Genomic DNA, 17,770 nt, shown 5'->3' with positions numbered 1-17,770 from the left:
AACCAATCTTCATTGGTTGATGCTATGGTCTAGTAGCGGAATCCGGGAAGCTAGAAAAGAAAAGGTTCGGCGCAACCTCGTTGGAGCAAGAAGCTTGGAGGGCTTAGGTGCACTGGGTAGATTAGGCTTGGAGGGTCTATTGCTGTCCTTGTATCCCAACTATATTTTCTAGTGGATTGATTACCGCTTGGAGGGCGGCGGAGAGGTTTTTCGCCGAGGGCTTCGGTTTCCTCTTCGATAACACATCGCGTGTTGTCTTTGTGTTTGCATCTTCCTTCCTCTCTATCTTTGCCTTTTTATTATCTGCTGTGGATTTTATTCTGTTATGGCTTAGATAGTATTTAATCAATTTCGTATGATAGCATATGTTAAGTTTCCGCACACTAGTTGTTTGACATATTGCTTGAATTGATTAAGTTGTAATTTGGGGGTCTAAACGTTCAAAGGTGTTTTTACACGTTTTTGAACTTTCACGACGGGAATATGAGTGTACAAACGGACAAAATGGCCTTACGCCCTTTTCACCCAAATTATATAGTCTTATGTTCCCCTTTCCAAACTAATTAGGGAAATGTCCCTCTTTTATAACTCAATTTTCTCAAAATCGAGTTAAAAAAAAAAAAAAAAAAAAAAAATTGGAGTCCTATAGTGACGTTTTTAAGGACCTATAGTGACTTTTTGTAACCCGATTTCATGGAAATCGAGTTACAAAACGCCTATCGAGTTATAGGCAATAAAATTGCCTATAACTCGATTTCATGGAGATCGAGTTACAAACGTCTAACGCCACTATAGGTCCTTAAAAACGTCACTATAAGTCCTTAAAAACGTCACTATAGGGCTTAACTCGATTTTGAGAAAGTCAAGTTTCAAAAGAGGGGCATTTCCCTAATTAGTTTGGGAAGGGGGGCATAAGGCTATATAATTTGGGTGAAAAGGGCATAAGGCAATTTTTTCCGTGTACAAACTCTTATTCTCCTCTTTCATTAATATATTTTCTTCCATCAACTCACATGTACTCACCTGTACACACCTAAAAGAGTAAACAATAAATTTATTGTTTTTCTTTAATAATATTAAGTAATAATTTTATATTATATTATATATATGATAATCAAATAAAATCAGGTAATAAAAGATATTGTAATAAATATCTTTTGTTAACTAATGCCTTGAGTGTATAAATGCATACAATCAAACAACAAAAAACATGCTACCTATGAGATGCTGAACCTAGAAAAATTTATCAACTCTCTCTCTCTCTCTCTCTCTCTCTCTCTCTCTCTCTCTCTCTCTCTCTCTCTCTCTCTCTCTCTCCATTGGTGCCTCCAAGGTGGAGATTGGTGTACGTGGGTTGTCAAGGATTTAGGTTATTGTGGTGGCAATTGTGGGTTGTGGGTGGGTTTTATGTGCATGGGTTATGGGATATTTGTGGTGGTGGTTGTGGGTGGAGATTGATGGTTGTGCAATTTTGGTGGTGGATGGTTGTTAGGTTATGTGTGTGGTAATGGTGGTGGGTTGTGGTAGTGGGTGGCTAGTGGTGACGATGGCTAGTTGCTATGAGTTCTTGTGGGTGGTTGTTTTATGTTATTTTAATGGTTGTTTATATTGTTTTAATGGGTTGAATGAAAAAATAAGAGACCAAATGTAGGGTGGATTGTGAAATAGTATGTTAAAATAGATCAAACAGTTTTTGGGTACTAAATGCTAAATTGTTTAGCACCCCAAATGTGAATGTTATCTATTCATGTACCAAATGAGCCTCTGTTTGTTTTGAATTAAAATATTTTCAACATGTAAAATTTTTTCAAGTGTTCGGTATGACAAGTAAAATTTTTCAAGCAAACCACCAAATCCAATGGCCCAACATCGAAGCTACTGGTGCCAGAGATTCAGTGACTAGATCGTTGGAACTAGCAGTCAAAGTTGTGGCTCAGGTGACCGAACTGTCAATGATCACCGTCAGAGCGATATCTCCAATGATCGGACTGCCAACACCGGTTAACAAAATAGCGTCTTTGATCACTAAACCTCTGGCACTGTTTGCAATGTAGCATCTCTAGCCATTGGATGCCAATGTGGCATTTTCGGTCATTGAATTGTCAACATCGATCACTGGTTAGACGTCTTATGCCACCGAACCATTGGCACCGGTTGTCGAAGCGAAGTCTCTGAATATCAAATCGCCGGCACAAGTCACGGAGCAAAGTCCCTAGCACCAGAGCAGAGTCTTCAAACACTAGACCACTAGTGCTGATCGTAGAGTGAAGTCACCAAATTGCCACCACTAGTCATTGAATCGATGTCTCTGGCCACTAGACTAGTGACCTAGCGACCAGATAGGGGGGAGGGAAGCCACCGTGTGTTTTTGGAAAATATTTTACTAAATTTTTAAAGGTAAAACATTTTACAAATTTTTATAAAGGATTTTACAATCAACGGAAAATATTTTACAAGTTTAACTATATTTTATCCGCAAACAATCACCTAAAAATGAGAAAAAAATTTCTAAAAAAAATTTTACTTCAAAACATATGGAGCATAAATATTTCATTTTAATCTAAACAGTAAGGAATGAACTATAAAATTTGAAAATTTGTACTTAAAAAAAAATTAAATTTGTAAATTTAATAATAATAAAGTCAAATTACATTAAAAAAAGCAAAAGAAAAAAAAGAGAGTTAAATCACAAGAGTGAAAACTGTAACTTACCCACTGTAACAGAAAAAATCAAATAAATAAACAATGCAGAAACCTTTCGTAATCTGTGAGCAGAGTTTTTTGATGCACAAGGTCCAAGATGTAGCAGATTTCAACCTTTTTCTGTGTTAACAAAGAAGTACTATTTATTTTACACCAAAAACGAAAAAAAAAAAAAAAAAAAAAAAAAATTCATTATGAAAGATATGTCAAAGAGAACTTACTCTATTTGCTTTCAAGTGGGTAAATGAAGCCGTTGGACGCCTGCAAAAATAAGAGAAAGACGGAGATTTGAGAGAAGCGGTGGCGTTTCTAGATCTGAATTCTGTAAGGCAAAGCGTTGAAAATATGCGTTTTATACGCCTGTTTTAAACTTATTGTTTCATACGTTGAATTTTATTACTTCGGGTTTTCTAGGTCGAGTTTCATAATTCTCGTTTTATTCGGCAACAAGTTATTTTTAAGAAAAACTAACTTTCATTATTTCATGTAGAGAAATGATATGTCTATAATATTTTTACAACAAATTCTAAGTAACAAGTTGTTACTAGTTGTTATTATTGGGGCAAAAAAGTAATCTTAGCGTTAGTTTGAAATTTGAACCAATAACAACTAATCACCTATGATTTGTTGTAAAAATGTTGTGAAAATATTGTAGACGTAGCATCTCTCTTTCATGTATAGCTATCCTTTTTTTTTTTTTTTTTTTGAGTAAAAACTTAAAATATATAAATATAATTTTTTTACAAAATTCATATAATGTAATTTTTTTAAAAAAATTATGAATAATTTTTTTTTGATGAAATAATTATGAATAAATTAAACCTTATAATTTATCTTTTTTTTTAAATCTTATAATTTCAAAATTAAAAAATTAAATATTATCTCATAAACTTAATGAAAGCCTAATTTATTTATAAAAACATAGATTTAATTAATAACTTTTTAATAAACTATTAAAGTTTTATTTGTTATTATTCAAATTTGACAGATTAATTTATTACTTTACAATTATAAACTACGAGGATTAAAATGTAATTTTTGTAAAATTTTTGAAAAATATGGTTTGTACTTGTAGACTACTAGACTTTTTGATATTTTAATATAGGTCATCTTAACGGATACTTTTAGGACAATTGTTAATAAACCATATTAGGAAAGCTTTAATACTACCTTTATGTGAAATCTAAAAAGCTAACAGAAAAATTAATTACTTTATCATTTTTCTATAAAATGTTTTTAAAAATAATTCCTAAACTAATACCCTTAGCGCATTCGTTAACATTTTCTTTTTAATATATATAAGGCTGAAGTAAAGTGTTTTATAAAAAAAAAAGTGTAAAATAAATTTGTATTTTGCGTGGAGTGACGTGATTGCCCCAAAACCATAGAAAAAGAGAGAAAATGGGGTCGTAGAACGTAGACGTGTATATTTAAAAAAGTATACTTGCGATGAAGATAGTAAGAAGGAGATAGTGCCTAAGAGCCTAGCAGAACTGTAGGACCATAGAAAAAGAGAGAAAATGGGGTCGTAGGACCAAAGAACTGTTGGGTGTGTGGCACCTAAAGGGTCTAGCCCACTTGGTTGTCACATTAGTCAAAGTTCAATTAATGAGCTTGCTTCCTCAAGCTTCTAAAGTCAGTTTTTGGTTTAATGCAAAGCTGAGCATGCATGGGAAAGTCTGACTTCTCTTAATGAGAAGTGATGCAAAGCTGAGCAAGTGTGTTAGACACGCTGAGGAGAAAAGAAAGAAAAAGAAAAGAAGGGTCATTCGGCCCTGTGAGAAGCTGAAGCAAAACAGAGAGCCATGCGGCCATTTTGGTGTGAGTTCCAGAGAGAGCAAAACACAAAAAAGAGAGAGCTTCAGCTTGAGTGGTACAATCCGAATGAAGAGATAGAGAGTGAGAGTGTGTGAGAGTGAAAAAGAAAAAAGAGACTTTTTTCTTTACTCAAGTTACACACAAGGAAGATAAATTGGTGGAGTTCTCATGGAGTTTTTGAGTGCTACAACCATGGAGAATTGGAGCGTTCAAAGGAAGATTTTGCTACTGGTTTTGTGGTGAGATTGTATTTACTCATTGAGATTTATTTGTTGTATATTGTGGACTCAAGTTTAGCATAAATTTGATAGTTGTAATCTCTATTTCATAGTGAATATTTTTCGGAACTGCCCCGTGGTTTTTCCCTCTACACTAGAGGGTTTTTCACGTAAGATTTGGTATTCTTGTGTGGTTGTGTTTATGTGGTGCTTGCTGGAATTTTTTTGTTTCCATAATATTGCTATTGCTTGGTAGTTATATATTTTAATTCACACATAGACATAGAGGGGATTAGGATTTTTCCCTAACAAGTGGTATCAGAGCTATTGGTTGCTTGGGTTTGACTGTCTTGTGTTGGATTAAATGGAGAATATGACTATGAATACAATGCTTAAACTCTTGGCATCGAATTATTCGATATAGAAGCCAATGATAGAGGATGTCCTTTATTGCAAGGATTTGCATGACCCTATTGAGGGGGATAGTGCCAAGCCTAGTGATATGTCAGATAGAGACTAGGAGAAATTAAATAGAAAAACTATCAGGTGTATTAGAAAATGCATGGATGTTAGTGTTTTCCACCATGTGTCTTAGGAAACAAATGTAGAGGTTCTTTGGGAAAAATTAAGGAGTCTTTATGAAAGAAAGACAGCTTAAAATAAAGCTTTTATTACTAGAAAGCTTGTGAATTTGAAGCTTAAGGAGGGTAAGTCCATTGCCGAGCACCTCAATGAGTTCCAAGACTTGGTTAATCAGATGGTTACAATGAAGCTAGTAATAGATGATGAGTTGCAAGCTTTATTGCTTCTGAGTTCCTTACCTGACAGTTGGGAGACTTTGGTAGTGTCACTTAGTAATTCTGCTCCGAATGGTATGTTACAACTTGTCATAGTTAAAGATAGTTTGCTCAATGAAGAAACTTGAAGAAAGGTTACGAGCAAGGATATTGCACAAGCTCTAGTCAGATGACAAGGGGAGAAGTAAGAGTAGAAGTTCTAAAGGGTGAGGTAAATCCAGAAGTTGGTCAGAATCAAAAGGAAAATTCAAGTGCTTTTACTGTGATAAAGAAAGTCAAATAAAAAGGACCTGCAAGGCTTGGAAGAACAAACAGAAAAAGGATAAAAATCAGAAAATGGTGGATGATGAGAACACTGCTGCTGTTATAGTGTTGGAAGATGAGGTCCAAGCCATAGGACAAGATGATTGTTGTACAGTTTCAGATCCTTATGTTGAATGGGTGATTGATTCGGCTACTTCCTACCATGTCACTCCAAGAAAGGAGTTATTCACTTCATACAAAGCGGGAAATTTTGGGAGAGTGAAGATGGGCAATGATAGTTATGCAGACATTGTGGGAATTGGTGATATTTGTGTTAGGGCTAACACTAGATATACCCTAATTTTGAAGGATGTGAGACATGTTCTGGATATTCACCTAAATTTGATTTCCACTCATGTTCTTGATAAAGAAGGCTATGGCAATTATTTCCGTGATGGAAAATGAAGGCTTAGCAAAGGATCATTGGTGTTTGCTAGAGGGAAGATTTGTTGTACACTTTACAAGACACAAGTAAAGTTATGCAAGGATGTTGTTAGTGCAGCTTAGGAGCATTCTTCACCTAACTTGTGGCATAGGTGGCTGGCTCACATGAGTGAAAAAGGGTTGCAAATTTTGGCAAAGAAGTCTCTCATTTCCTTTGCCAAAGGTACGTCACTAAATCCTAGTGATTTTTGTTTATTTGGTAAACAACATAGAGTTTCATTTAATATACCTTCTACTAGAAAATCCAATGTATTAGATCTTGTTTATTCTAATGTATGTGGTCCCATTGATGTTGAGACTTTAGGTGGCAATAAATGTTTTGTTACATTTATTGATGATGCTTCACGAATAGAGAAAGGAAAGTCTTTGAAGTATCTCCATAGTGATAACGAAGGTGAATACACATTTAATGAATTCAAGAGTTACTGCTCCGAGAAAGGCTTTAGACATGAGAAGACATTTCTTGGTACCCCACAGCAAAATGGTGTGGCAGAAAGGATGAACCACACTATTGTTGAGAAGATCAGATGTATGTTGAGAATGACTAATCTACCTAAGTCATTCTAGGATGAAGTTGTTGTGACTGCATGCTACCTAATTAATAGATCTCCATCAATTCCTTTGGATTTTGATATTCCAGAAAGAGTATGGACAGAGAAAGATGTTTCTTACTCTAACTTGAAGGTATTTGGGTGCAAGGCATTTGTTCATGTGTCTAAGGAACAAAGATCAAAGCTTGATAGCAAGTCCACTCCTTATATATTTGTTGGATATGGAGATGCAGAATTTGGCTACAAGCTATAGGATCCAAAAGAAAAGAAGATGATCAGAAGTCGAGATGTAGTTTTTCATGAGAATGAAAACTTGGCAGACTTTGAGAAAACTGAGAAGCCTAAAGCTACAATTGAAGGTGTTCCTGATCTTACACCTACCTCTTCTTCCTTAGATAATGCCACAAATAGGGAAAAGGTACAAGATGAGAATTATGGTGATGAACCAACTGAATTTGATGATGATGAGCCAGCAGGTGTTGATGGTGATGATGTGACAAATATAGAGGGTGTTGAGCAAGGGGAGCAGCCTCCTCCACTAGAGATGGTAGAACCTCAGGTGAGAAGGTCTACTAGAGAGCATCGTCCATTGACTAGATACCCCACTTCTGAGTAAACTATGATTACTGAAGAGGGGGAGCTAGAAAGTTTTCAGGAAGTACAGTCTCATAAGGATAAGAAAAACTGGTTGAAGGCTATGCATGAAGATATGAATTCTTTGAACAAGAATAAGACTTATGACTCGGTGGAACTTCCTAAAAGCAAGAAGGTATTGAAAAACAAATGGGTGTTCAAGCTAAAGAAAGATGGTGACAAGTTAGTGAAGTATAAAGCTCGATTGGTGGTCAAGGGTTTCAGTCAGAAACAAGGGATTGACTTTGATGAGATATTCTTTCCAATAGTCAAGATGAGTTCCATTCGGGTAGCTCTGTGATTAGTAGCTAGCTTAGATCTTGAGCTTGAGCAACTTGATGTGAAGACTATTTTTCTTCATGGTGATTTGAAAGAAGAAATCTACATGGATCAACCAGAGGGATTCAAAGTAAAAGGGAAAGGACATATGGTTTGCAAGTTAAAGAAGAGTTTGTATGGCTTGAAGCAAGCTCCAAGACAGTGGTACAAGAAGTTTGACTCATTCATGGTGGGTCACGGGTACACGAGGACAAATGCAGATCATTGTGTGTATGTCAGAAAATTTCCAAATGATAAATTTGTTATTCTTTTGCTATATGTAGATGATATGTTGATAGTAGGACAAGATGCAGGTGTGATTGGAAATTTGAAGAAGGACTTGCTCAAGTCATTTGATATGAAGGACTTGGGTCCAGCAAGACAAATTTTGGGTATGCAGATTCTGCGTGATAGGAAAGCTAAGAAGCTATGGTTATCATAAGAGAAGTATATTGAGCGGGTTCTTGAAAGGTTCAATATGAAGCATGCCAAGCCAGTCAGTACACCTTTTGGTGCTCATTTCAAGCTAAGAAAGAGATCTTGTTCTTCATCAAAGAAAGAGAAGGGAGACATAACATCAACCATTTATTCCTTAGCAGTTGGGAGTTTGATGTATGCTATGGTTTGCACACGACCAGACATTGCTCATGCAATTGGTGTTGTTAGCAGGTTCATAATTAATCCTAGTAAAGATCACTGGGAAGTAGTGAAGTGGATCTTCAGGTACTTGAGAGGTAGCTCTAAATTGTACTTGACTTTTGGTGATTCTAAACCAGTTTTGGAGGGTTATTAGAAGTGTGTTGCCTTATCTACAACTAAAGTTGAGTACATTGTAGCTAATGAAGCAGGTAAAGAGATGCTTTGGTTGAAACGGTTTCTCCAAGAATTGGGTTTGAAGCAAGATGGGTATGTAGTTAATTGTGATAGTCAGAGTGCTATAGACTTAAGCAAAAATTCTATGTACCATTCACGCTCGAAGCACATTGAGGTGAGATACAATTGGTTGAGACTAGTTGTTGAACAACAATCATTTGAATTAGAGAAGATTCACACAGATGAAAATCCAGCTGACATGTTAACTAAGGTTGTGTTAAGAGAAAAGCTAAAGCTTTGTGCCGGGTTGGCCGGCATGAATTCTAATTGAAGAATTGGGTTGAAGATCTCCTTTGTAGTGGGCTAGAGGGGGAGATTGTTGGGTGCGTGGCACCTAAAGGGTCTAGCCCACTTGCTTGTCACATTAGTCAAAGTTCAATTAATGAGCTTGCTTCCTCAAGCTTCCAAAGTCAGTTTTTGGTTTAATGCAAAGTTGAGCATGCATGGGAAGGTCTGACTTCTCTTAATGAGAAGTGATGCAAAGCTGAGCAAGTGTGTGAGATACGCTAAGGAGAAAAGAAAGAAAAAGAAAAAGAAGGGTTATTCGACCTTGTGGGAAGCTGAAGCAAAACAGAGAGCCATTCGGCCATTTTGGTGTGAGTTCCAGAGAGAGCAAAACACAGAAAAGAGAGAGCTTTAGCTTGAGTGGTGCAGTCCGAATGAAGAGATAGAGAGTGTAAGGTTGAATTTATTCAACCATCTAATTGGCTTTATTCCTTGCCAAATTTGCATGTAATTCAGCATTTAGTAACCCTGTATTTAGGTGGGTTTGATGTAAGGGTAGTGAGTGAGTTAGAGTGAAGATTGCTCAAGAGTGTGCAAGAAAACAGAGACTCGCGGCTGGGACATGCGGGTGACTCACGGCTGCAAGCCGCCAGACGCAGCACACGTGCCAAGCATGCTGGAAGATGAACAGTCATGCTAGCTGGAGCACTACAGGACAAAACAGGACAACTGGCCATACGGTTATCTCGCGACTGGATCTCGCGACTTAGTCAAGCCGCGAGGTCAAGCCGCGAGCCACCCCTGTTTTGTAAAACCTGACGTTTCACATTCCTCTCCCACTCCAGTATAAATACCCCTTTTACCCACGATTGAAAGAGAGCTTCCAGAGAGAATTTTGAGAGAGAAACCCTAAAGAAAAACAAGATTGATTCACCCACAATCTATACCTTAGAGTCTCTTCAAATTCCTCAACTCTCTTCCTCTCCATTGTCAAATCCTTGAGAGGCATTATACCAAACCTGGTTCTCACCATCATCATCACTGTGAGACAGCTGTTTGGATTTCTGGGAAGCAATTAGGAAGGAACCAATCTTCATTGGTTGATGCTACGGTCTAGTAGCGGAATCCGGGAAGCTAGAAAAGAAAAAGGTTCGGCGCAACCTCGTTGGAGCAAGAAGCTTGGAGGGCCTAGGTGCACTGGGTAGATTAGGCTTGGAGGGTCTTTTGCTGTCCATGTATCCCAACTGTATTTTCTAGTGGATTGTTTACCGCTTGGAGGGCGGCGGAGAGGTTTTACGCCGAGGGCTTCGGTTTCCTCTTCGATAACACATCGCGTGTTGTCTTTGTGTTTGCATCTTCCTTCCTCTCTATTTTTGCCTCTTTATTATCTGCTGTGGATTTTATTTTGTTATGGCTTAGATAGTTTTTTAACCAATTTCATATTATAGCTTATGTTAAGTTTCCGCATACTAGTTGTTTGACATATTGCTTGAATTGGTTAAGTTGTAATTTGGAGGTCTAAACGTTCAAAGGTGTTTTTACACGTTTTTGAACTTTCAATTGGTATCAGAGCGGGTACACTAATATTGGTTTCATTACCATTGTGTGATCCTTGACTCCCTTTTGAGATGGATAGGTCTCAATCCCTAAATGCACCTCCATATTTTGATGGTAGTAATTATGCTTTTTGGAAGGTTCGCATGAGAGCGTTTCTGTGTTCTATTGATAAATCTGTTTGGGATGCTGTTGAGATTGGTTGGACCAGACCTGAGGCAGCCAAATCAACTTGGGATAAGGCAGCGCTTGCTACATCCAATGCTAACAGTAAAGCACTCAATGCTATTTTCTGTGGTGTGTCTCCAAATGAATTTCACAGGATTTCTCACATTACCATTGCCAAAGAAGCATGGGAGATTTTGGAAACCACCTATGAAGGCACAAAGAAAGTGAAAGACACCAAGTTACAAATGCTGACCACTCGGTTTGAGGAGCTCAAAATGAGTGAGGATGAGTCTTTTGACTCTTTCTATGGGAAGCTAAATGAGGTGGTTGTCAGCAAGTTCAACTTAGGGGAGAAAACGAAGGATTCAAAGATTGTAAGGAAGATCCTTCGATCATTGCCGGAAAATTTTCGTGCTAAAGTGACAGCGATTGAAGAGAGCAAGGACCTTGATGACATCAAAGTACAGGAGCTGGTTGGTTCTCTGCAGACTTATGAGATGTCGCTGCCCAATCAACGGAAGAGTAAATCTCTTGCTCTAAAGACCATTAATGAGAAGGTGGAAGATCAAGACTCATCGGGAGAAGATGTGGTTGACAAAGATGTTGCATACCTTGTCAAAAATTTCAGAAAGTTCTTGAAATTCAAAAATAATGGCAAATTTGATGATAAAAGAAAATTCCAAAGTTCTGGAAGGGAGAAAAGGGAATTCAAAAAGAAAGATGGAAAAGAATCCCAACCCACACAAGGTGTCACTTGTTTCGAATGTAACGGGCATGGACACTTTAAGAAGGAATGTCCGAATTATTTGAAATCGAAAGGTAAAGTGTATGCCACAACTTTGAGTGACTCGGATTCATCTGACTCAGAATCTGAAGAGAGCTGTGATGGAGAGGGGAACTATTCAGCTTTTATGACTATTGCTCATGTTGAGTCTTCAGATGAGTTGAATCTGCTTGTACGAGACCTTGGAGAACATAGTAATGATGAATCACTAGGAATTGTTGAAGAATCAAATGCTGAAGAAGATGAAAGCACAGCAAATCTTCAAGAGAATTATAACACACTCTTGGAGAAGTCGGGTGAGTACACAAAGGTGGCCAAGGCTGCTGTGAGAAAAATGAAGAAGGCTGAGGAGGACTACAAAAGTCTCCTAATCCGATATAGGGAGGCCAAATGTGAGATAGAAACACTGAATGGTGAGTTGTCCGAAGCTTACACAAAAGTGAGATTTCTTGAGAATGAGGTTGTGCAAGTAAATGCTAAAATAGAGAGGGTCACCACCAAGAAGCTAGATGATGTTATCTCATCTCAAAAGAGCTTTTCAAACAAATCTGGATTGGGATATACCGGAGGAAGTGGTTCATCTAGAAATGTCACTAAAGAAGTGAAGTTTGTAAAGGCCAAAGATCCAGTTGTAGCTGACCCTACTGGTGAGAAGCTCAAGGTGGAGGAGAAGAAGAATGTGGTGAACCAACGGATGTTGAATCCCCGTAATCAATCTGTGGGCAGGTCTGAATCTCGTGCCAAGTCACGCCCACGACCACAAAGAGGCCCTAGAGCAACTTATGTGTGTCATTATTGCGGACTTCAAGGGCATACTCGACCAAATTGCCAAAAGCTGAGAGCAAAGAATAGTGCAACTCCTCAAAGGTCAGGAGGACCTAGAAATGATAGAAGAATTTGGGCTGGAGATCAATCTAGAGATCAGAATGGTGATCCCGGAATGATGAACGTGATGAAGATGATTGGTGCATTCACCAACTGCTTGGAAAGCTTCTCACGAAGGTTTGAAAGCCCTAACTCCCGTACCTAATCCTATAAGGAAATCACCCCAAACGCAAGTGACGTGTGGGTGAAAAAGGGTACTCATGCATAAGCATTACAACATGTCCATGCATTAATACTTCCTATGCTTTGTGACAATGTTTGTTTGGTTTGCTTGCTGTTTTTGATGTTGGTTGTTTGCTTGTCTACTTGTGAATATTTTTAATTTTGTCTTATCAATCTTTTTGTTTCTTGTGTCAAAAATCCAAAAATCACATAAAAATTAGAAAATCAAAAAGCTTGATTGACTTTGTTGAGTTTTTGTCTCAAAACTTGTTTTGCCTTGTACCTTTATGCTAATGGCTTTGTGCATTTTCGAGCATTGCTTGTTCTCATGCACTCATATCACTGTGGGAAAAATCTTGAAATCTATGTGATTGTTGTAAATAGATCTTCAAACTTGTCATGAATGATTAGTGAATGGTTATGTTGATCTTGAGACATGCATAGACTTGTGTCTATATATCTTCCCACTATTTATTTTTGTTTTGCTAAAAAGAACTCACCAAATGTAAATCTCCAAATGAAAAGAGATATTGAGCTGCAAAAGCCTGTCGCACATTCTAGTATTTGACTAGGAAAAAGGGTAAGCGACCTTATAATAAAGTGAATGTTTATTCAAAAAGCCAAAGGCTTGTTCATTAAAGTGAAATATCAAATATCACTCTCACAATGAGAGGTGATTGACTCAAAAGATCAAAAAGATCAAATGTTATAATTGAATGTGGAGTCAAATGTAAAGCTCCAAATTATGTTATCAAGTTTTGTGGGAGGTCATATATACATACTTCTATAATTGAGATGGGTCACATAATCTAGTGCTAATTGTGTATGTTTTGGTTGAATTGATCATTGAAGTTTCACATTAGACTAAGGACTATCTCATTGTTGATATCCACACACAACACACAAGTTTATGTTCAATAAATGCCATATTCATTTGTGTGATTGTACTTGATGAAATGTGTTTTCACATGCTCAATCTTTGTTAAATCAAACACAAAAAGATTTTTGAGTGTTTTAGGTGTTTTTGGAAAGTATTTTGTTTGAAAAATCTGAAAATTTCAAAAATCCAGTTTTGCCCTGTTTTGGCGGCTCAGTCGCGGGTATGTCAAGTCGCGTGCCTCAGTCGCGTCTTCGCGGGTTATTTTTGGCGACTTGTTCGCGAGTGGAAGGTCCAGTCGCGAGGTTCACTCAGAGATTTTCACGGCTCAGCTCGCGACTCACTCACGGGTAGACCTTCTAGTCGCGAAAAACACTTGGAAGAATTTTTCAAATTTTTGTCCTTGAGTGTTTTGGCGGCTTGAACTGGCGACTGTGTGGCGACTTAATCAAGTCGCGAAAATCGCGTGTTTGGCAGAAATAGGAGCAGTTTTTAAATCTTTTTCAGTTTTCCCTCGAACTTTTTGTGACTGTTCATCTTCTCTCTAAACTTTCTCCCTCCCAAACACTCCGTGCTCCCATCTCCAATCTCCATTGTTGCATACTTTCTACTCAAATTCTTCAAGTCACAGGTATGGGTTTTCAATTTTGAACTCATTTGTACTTGATTTTGTGTTTTTCCCTTTGATCTTTCGAATTTTTCATGTTTTAGAAATGGGTTTGTGTTTTGGCTATTGTTCTTTGTTCATGCTTAGCTTACGGATGCTGTTAATAATGTTTATGTTGATCTTGATTATTTACTTTTTGGTCTTCATCCTGTGCTTAGCTTAGTGTGTTTTTTTTTATTTTATCTGATCTTGAGTTGTTGTGTTGATTCAAAATGTTCCGTTGGATGTTGTGAGTTTTACTGTGCTGAATGTGCTTATTCTATTGTGTTAATCTGTTGGGAGCTTCTGTTAGTTTTCAAAATGCTGATTGTGTGTCATATCATTTTTCCATTATTTGTCTCAATGACATATATCTGCCTTTAGGATAGTTTCTATATCTGATGATTTTGTATGTGTTTCCTATCTTAGGCTTGTTTATCCATGTGATTGATCTAAGTAGCTTATGTTTAAATGTTCCAAGTTCATTAGTATGGATGAAATCTCTTTGTTAATTACATGGTACTGACTAGTTCTGCACATATATTGTTCTATGCTGCTGTGGCCTCTTCTGATTGTTCACAGATGGCTCCCTCACCTCTGAAGAAGAAAACTCCTGCAAAGAAGGCTGACAAAAGATTGAAAATGGATCCTAAACTGTTTAGGTCAGTTCATCACTGTGAGAGATACAAGGATAACTTTTTGAAAGCAGGAATTATCCAAGAAAGATTTGTAGATTTGGAAGACTTAAGACAAACCTTTATCCCCAGCTGTTTTGAAGGAAGAGGATGAGAAAAGCTTCTGAGTGATTTCCCTGTAGTGTGTGAACCCCTGATTAGGGAATTTTACTCAAATGCTGTGATAAAGGAGAATGAGTTAAGTTGCTGGGTTAGAGGTAAAGAATTCATTTTGGATGCACATGTCATAGATGATGTACTAGGACTTGAGGGATTAGAAGATGAGGAATTTATCAATTACAAGGATAGGAGTGTGTCTATTGAAACAGTGCAACAAAGGATAGGTGGGCAAAGAGAAGGGAAATGTTTGAATACCACTGCCTTTCCAGTGGACATGAGGTGTTTAACAATAATCATGATGTTTAACCTCTATCCCATTAAGAAGTTGACTACAATCAATTGTGCTAGAGCAATTTTTCTGATGGATCTCAAAGAAAAGAATTTCATAGACATAAGTTCCCACATATTTGACACCATTGTGGATGAGACAAGAACAACCTCTAGGCCAAAATTGATCTTTCCCAATTTGCTAATGAGGATTTTTAGAAGGAAGGGTGTTCCAATCCCTCAAGACATCAGTCCCATGTCCACACCTTCTGCAATCAACAAGCTTACCTGCAAAAGGATTAGTGTTAGGCTTCCAGGAGAAGAAGATGAAGGTGATGAAGGAGAGGGTGTCCCAATGGAGACTGAAGCAGAGGCAGCAGGGCATGCATCAACCTCAACACCCAGAAGGAGTGGCAAAAGACCTAGAGCATCAACTTCTTCAGATACACCTCCAGATGCTTTCCAAATCATTCTGGAATGACTTGATGGGATCAGAGAAGTCCAGACTGAGCACTCTGAGAGGATGAGAGCCATGCAGGACCAGATTGATGTCTTGTCTGCAAAACTTGACAGTTTCACCACTCAGCCTGAACAGTGACCCTTTGGCCATTCCTGTCAAAAAGGGGGAGAAGTTTCTGTTGATAATATCATTGATGATTGAGAAGCAGAAAAGCAGCTCTTAAGGGGGAGTAATGTGTTGAGGGGGAGTTGTCAAATTCAGAGACTTTATTTATATATGTTTATGTTTTGGGTACTCTTAGTGTTTTTATGGGTTTGATACACTGTGTTTTGGTGTATAGTTGTTTCTAACACATAACTTATACTCTTGGTTTAATCTTTTATATATTTTGATGATGTTATTCAGGATGTTTTGTGTTTTGTACCCATGTGCTTTTGTAAGCTTTTAGGGTTAATGTTTTATGCATAGTTTGTAGGCTTTATGGTTTGTACCTTGCTTATTGCAGCCTTTATGCTATGTTGAAATCAGTACTTTAATCTAAATGTCTTGCATTTTGGTTTATGTGCTGTCACTCTTGTGCCCTTGTAGGATTGTTCCTAGATGCATATACCTTGTGTATTATGCATTGGTTGAGTGTTGAACATACAAGTGTCTTGCCTTGTGCTTGTTAACTTGTATGTCCTTGTGTTCATTCCAAGTGTGAATGAGCACTGTGATCACTACCTTGTGGTGTTCACTTGGTTGATCAAGCCATGGTTTGTTTCTTAACTCCATCTTTGCTTGATCACATATTGCCTGTTTCATATGCATTTTATGATTTTCTGCTTACAATGATCATGGTGTATTGTTGTGTTTCAGGAGTATTATGTTCATATGATTCAAGTGCTTCACAGCTTCTAGAGTTAGGTGTGAGTGAGTTTTGTTCAACTGTTCCCAACTCACATGTTAAGTCTAGAGTCTGTTTTAGGGTTTTGTCACGGAATAGCCAAAGGGGGAGATTGTAAGGTTGAATTTATTCAACCATCTAATTGGCTTTATTCCTTGCCAAATTTGCATGTAATTCAGCATTTAGTAACCCTGTATTTAGGTGGGTTTGATGTAAGGGTAGTGAGTGAGTTAGAGTGAAGATTGCTCAAGAGTGTGCAAGAAAACAGAGACTCGCGGCTGGGACTCGCTGGTGACTCGCGGCTGCAAGCCGCCAAACGCAGCACACGTGCCAAGCATGCTGGAAGATGAACAGTCATGTTAGCTGGAGCACTACAGGACAAAACAGGACAACTGGCCATACGGTTATCTCGCGACTGGATCTCTTGACTTAGTCAAGCCGCGAGGTCAAGCCGCGAGCCACCCCTGTTTTGTAAAACCTGACGTTTCACATTCCTCTCCCACTCTAGTATAAATACCTCTTTTACCCACGATTGAAAGAGAGCTTCCAGAGAGAATTTTGAGAGAAAAACCCTAAAGAAAAACAAGATTGATTCACCCACAATCTATACCTTAGAGTCTCTTCAAATTCCTCAACTCTCTTCCTCTCCATTGTCAAATCCTTGAGAGACATTATACCAAACCTGGTTCTCACCATCATCATCACTGTGAGACAGCTGTTTGGATTTCTGGGAAGCAGTTAGGAAGGAACCAATCTTCATTGGTTGATGCTACGGTCTAGTAGCGGAATCCGGGAAGCTAGAAAAGAAAAAGGTTCGGCGCAACCTCGTTGGAGCAAGAAGCTTGGAGGGCTTAGGTGCACTGGGTAGATTAGGCTTGGAGGGTCTTTTGCTGTCCATGTATCCCAACTGTATTTTCTAGTGGATTGTTTACCGCTTGGAGGGCGGCGGAGAGGTTTTACGCCGAGGGCTTCGGTTTCCTCTTCGATAACACATCGCGTGTTGTCTTTGTGTTTGCATCTTCCTTCCTCTCTATCTTTGCCTCTTTATTATCTGCTGTGGATTTTATTTTGTTATGGCTTAGATAGTTTTTTAACCAATTTCATATTATAGCTTATGTTAAGTTTCCGCACACTAGTTGTTTGACATATTGCTTGAATTGGTTAAGTTGTAATTTGGGGGTCTAAACGTTCAAAGGTGTTTTTACACGTTTTTGAACTTTCAGAGAGTGAGAGTGTGAGAGAGTGAAAAAGAAAAAAGGAGACTTTTTTCTTTGCTCAAGTTACACACAAGGAAGATAAATTGGTGGAGTTCTCATGGAGTTTTTGAGTGCTACAACCATGGAGAATTGGAGAATTGCTGCTAGTTTTGTGGTGAGATTGTATTTACTCATTGAGATTTATTTG

At 37.9% G+C, this 17,770-nt stretch overlaps 1 long non-coding RNA gene across 1 annotated transcript in view; it reads right to left on the bottom strand.

Moving 5' to 3' along the window:
* Positions 1–2,754: 2,754 nt before the first annotated feature.
* LOC115962814 overlaps positions 2,755–17,770 on the bottom strand; it is a 34,624-nt gene continuing 19,608 nt past the window's right edge. Inside the window, exons 3-4 of the long non-coding RNA XR_004085615.1 lie at positions 2,925–2,964; positions 2,755–2,823 (exon numbers count right to left, since the gene is read on the bottom strand). This is a non-coding gene — a long non-coding RNA (uncharacterized LOC115962814). The remainder of the gene's footprint in view (positions 2,824–2,924; positions 2,965–17,770) is intronic.

The sequence above is a fragment of the Quercus lobata genome, chromosome 10 (genome assembly GCF_001633185.2).
Source record: "Quercus lobata isolate SW786 chromosome 10, ValleyOak3.0 Primary Assembly, whole genome shotgun sequence".
Classification (NCBI taxonomy): domain Eukaryota; kingdom Viridiplantae; phylum Streptophyta; class Magnoliopsida; order Fagales; family Fagaceae; genus Quercus; species Quercus lobata.
This window is presented reverse-complemented; position numbering and strand designations above follow the sequence as displayed.